At 48.5% G+C, this 4145-nt stretch overlaps 1 protein-coding gene across 1 annotated transcript in view; it reads left to right on the top strand.

Annotated features, from left to right (window-relative positions):
* The window catches only part of KCNK1 (potassium channel, two pore domain subfamily K, member 1), a gene marked incomplete at both ends in the record, with an annotated part of 8817 nt that overhangs the window by 3616 nt on the left and 1056 nt on the right, over positions 1-4145 (top strand). The window lies entirely within an intron of this gene.

The following is a 4145-nucleotide window of genomic DNA, read 5'->3' as shown; positions in this document are numbered from 1 at the left end:
GTTCGTCTTAGGAGAATACAAAAGCCAAAACGATATTTTAACAAGTACCCGCCGTCGGTAATATTCGAAACGAGACAGAAAGTGGAACGAAGAAAGCTTTTGCCCCCCCCCCCAGGACAGTCTGAGATCTGAGGACCTGGGGTATGTACCTGTCATTCATCCGAAACACAATGATCCAGACTGTTTAGTGGGGTGAGGACCGCTGTGGGTAGAAGCCGGTTTTCTACTTTTCATTGGGGACGTTGGGGTTTGCCTCGAAATCATCTAGCGGACGGCTCAATAGCAACATTTATACTGAAAAGCCAATGGGAAGCCTAGAGATTTGTTTTATAAATTTATGTGTATGGGTTTGCATGCGCCCACCCGAAATGATTATTTTTGTAGAACCTAAGATAACCCTGTTATTTATAACAAATAGGTGCCCGTGAACTGTGTACATACCGGGTATACATATGTTCATATCCTGTACATATGAGGGGTCCAGGTCGGCGGTTCTCAGCAAACCTCCTCACCCGAGATTGTAGCTATCGTGTCTTTGGATTTCTCTTTGTACTAGAGACTCGAGCGAGCGCGGCTGCGGTACGATAAGGGGGAGAACGCACGGGAGAGCGCAGGCCTGGCATATTCCGCTGCAATAAACGTGTCCGTCCTCTTGCAATAAATAGTGCGCTCAGGTGCCTACGATGCTGGCGAGCATTTCTCCGGAAGTGAACGGTCGTGAGAACGCGGTCTATGAATCGGGTGAGACGTTCGTTCCAAAAGTGCGCTGTGACCCGCAGTCCCCTGGCATTAAGATGCGGGACGTGACCACAGAGGCCCCACGTGACGACATCCTGTCAAATGAATTGGAGACTTTACATTTTTAAAAATACTCTTTGTAATACTTGAAGCAATAAAACAAAATTAAATAAATAAGAAAGAATCATGGATCGGCTGCTTCCTGCACGCCCCACACTGGGGATCGAGCCCGCAACCCGGGCATGTGCCCTGACCGGGAATCGAACCGTGACCTCCTGGTTCATAGATCACGATGCTCAACCCCCTGAGCCACGCAGGCCTGGCAACATAGATTACCTCTTGACTCACCAAAAAGTGTGGGATGGTGTTTCCTAGGAACCTCATTAAAATAAAATTTAAAAAAAGGTTTTCCCGCTGCTTCCTCATTGGAAAATTCTGTCTGGTTATTAGGATTCAGATGTTTCCCGGCTCTTGACCTGGTAGGAGATGCTGGAGACAATTCAACAATTCAGGGACTGTCTCCTGTCCACACACACACACACACACACACACACACACACACAGCACCGGGCTCTCCGTGGGGGCTGGCGGGGTCCCCAGCGGGGCAGGAGGGCTGGACATAGGGTGGGGCCCTCCTTGAGGCCAGTGCTCCATGGATGCTCTCCCCCTACAGCCCCTCAAGTAGGGCCATGTCCTGTCCCCCCCCCCCATCTGATCTCGGGGTGCCCGGAGCCTCCAGGAACATCCGATGGAGAAACGGTGCCTTCCCAGTCTTAGGATTGAGTTTGTTTCCGCTTTGCTCAGTATTTTTTTTTTTGCAGAACAGATACTAAGATAGAAGCATGTACCTCCTCCTAAATTTAACTGAACCAACAAAGCCCTCCGAGGTGCCAGGGATCGGGGTGCAGGCCTGTTCGTTAGTTCGTGCGCCCTCTAGTGGCTTTCGGGAGCACAACACCAAAGTTCAGGCTGAGACAGGACAGCAGTTACTATTCTGCACTTCGTTGGTTTTCCCTAAAAGTTGGGGCTGGAGCTGTGGGAAACAGTGTGGGGTTCCCTCAAAAAATTAAATATGGAACTGCCATTGGACCCAGTGACCCCATGTCTAGGAATATAGCCTAAGCAACCCGGATCACCAATCAGAAGGGATATATGCACCCCTATGTTCACAGCAGCACAATTACAGTAGCTAAGATCTGGAAACAGCCAAGTGCCCATCAGGAGACGAGTGGATAGAAAAGCTGTGGGACGGTTACACCATGGAATACTATGCAGCTGTGAAAAAGAAGGAGCTCTTACCCTCTGAGGCAGCAGGAGGGACCTGGAGAGTATCATGCTAAGTGACATAAGCCAGTCAGAGAAAGACAAGTATCCCATGATCGCACTCACATGTGGAATCTAAGGAACAAAATAAACGGATGGACGGAGTGGATCCAGAGACACGGAGGCATGGAACAGAGTGGGAACCTCGGAGGGAAGGCGGGGGGAAGGTGGGTGGGTGGGAGGTAATCAACCAAAGACCTTGCGTGCAGATATGCAAAACCCAAGGGCACAGACAATGGGGTGCTGAAGGCCTGGGGCAAGGGGTGGAGGTGGGCTGGAGGGAGCCAATGGGGGAAAAAAGGAGACATATGTAATACTTCCAACAAAGATTTTTTAAAATAATAATAATAGCTCATATCTACTAAATACTGGCCTTGACTATGTCCCAGGCCCTAGTCTACATACTTTACACGTATTTGGCTCATTTTATCGTCACAACCATCTTACAAGGCCACCCCCTTCACAGAGAGGAGAGAACTGAGGCTCAGAAAGGTTAGAGAGCGGCCCAGGGTCCGCACGGCCTGAATGTGGCGAATCCATGGGCGAGGCCTCTGTTCACATCTGCCAGTAGGCCCCCGTCAGAGTGTCTGTGGGAGCAAAGTAGGGAATCGCAAGCTCATGGATCTTCAGTCGGTATTTGCACGAGCGGTTCTCAGACAGGGTGCCCTAGGCCCACTCTCCATTTATTTACTTCTTCTTCGATCTCTCTCCTCGGGGTTTTGTAATTTCCCTCCTAGGGATCGTGCACGTAGATTTACGCCTAAATAGCTCATGTTTGTGCTAATAATGTAGGTGGTGTTATTTTTACATTTCGATTGTTCATTGCTGGTATATATACAGGAAGTGGACCGGCTTTTGTACATGAGCCTGCAAACTTGCTGTAATCAATATTTGTTCCTGATCAACTTTTAGTCCATCGTTTGAGGTTTTCTACAGAGATGGTGATGTCATCTGTAAACAAAGAAAATTTTACGTCTTCATTCCCAACAGAGACACTTGTTTTTTTAAATAAGTAGGTTTATTTTTAAAATACATTTTATTGATTTTTTGCAGAGAGGAAAGGAGAGGGATAGAGAGTTAGAAACATCGATGAGAGAGAAACATCCATCAGCTGCCTCCTGCACACCCCCCACTGGGGATGCGCCCACAACCAAGATACGTGCCCTTGGCCGGAATCGAACCTGGGACCCTTCAGTCCGCAGGCCGATGCTCTATCCACTGAGCCAAACTGGTTAGGGCCCCAATAGAGACACTTTTAATTTCCTTTTCTCGTCTAATTGCAGTGGCTGGGACTGGCCGCACGATATTGGAAAGGAGTGGTGAAAACAGACCCCTGGCCTCGCTCCTGACCTGAACAAGGAAGCTCCTAGCTTCTTTCCATTATGATGTCAGAGTTTTGTCGCTGTCCCTTACCCACGATCCATTCGAGAAAGTCCTCCTCTATCCCTACTTTGCCGAAGCAATATCATTTTAATATCAAAAACGTACAAAAAGTAGTGTGTACAGTTCGATTCTAATTTTGAGAAGAAAATACTTTCTATTGGAAAAGCGTGTGGAAGGCAATCCACTGATACAGTAGTCATGTGGGGCCGTTAGAAGGGGTATTTTTTTTTTCTTGACATAGTTCTGTATTTCCTAACCTTGCACTGATGAACGTACATGTATTTTATTTTTTAACAACAGAACAATAACGTTATGAAAAGCGATGACGTGTTCTGGAGAGCTGGCTTGCAGACAGAAAATAAGACGATTAAAGGCTAAATTAGCTCAGTGGTTGAGTGTCTACCTATGAACCAGGTCACGGTTCGACTCCCGGGATTTCGGGCTTGATCCCCAGTGTGGGGCGTGCAGGAGGCAGCTGAGCCATGATTCCCTCTCATCACGGATGTTTCTCTCTCCCTCTCCCATAAAAATATATTAAAGAAGAAAAAAGAAAAGAAACGGAATGGAACTGCTCAACCTGGAGCAGGAGGGTCTGGCAGGTCTTGGACGAGGGGAGGAGTCGCCGGGCGGAGGAGGTGCCTGGTGCCTCTCAGGAGCGCAGTGCACTCCCGGGCCACGGGGAGGGGCAGCAGCGCCCCCAC

This window comes from Myotis brandtii, unplaced genomic scaffold, assembly GCF_000412655.1.
Source record: "Myotis brandtii unplaced genomic scaffold, ASM41265v1 scaffold1026, whole genome shotgun sequence".
In the NCBI taxonomy this organism is placed as follows: domain Eukaryota; kingdom Metazoa; phylum Chordata; class Mammalia; order Chiroptera; family Vespertilionidae; genus Myotis; species Myotis brandtii.
This window is presented reverse-complemented; position numbering and strand designations above follow the sequence as displayed.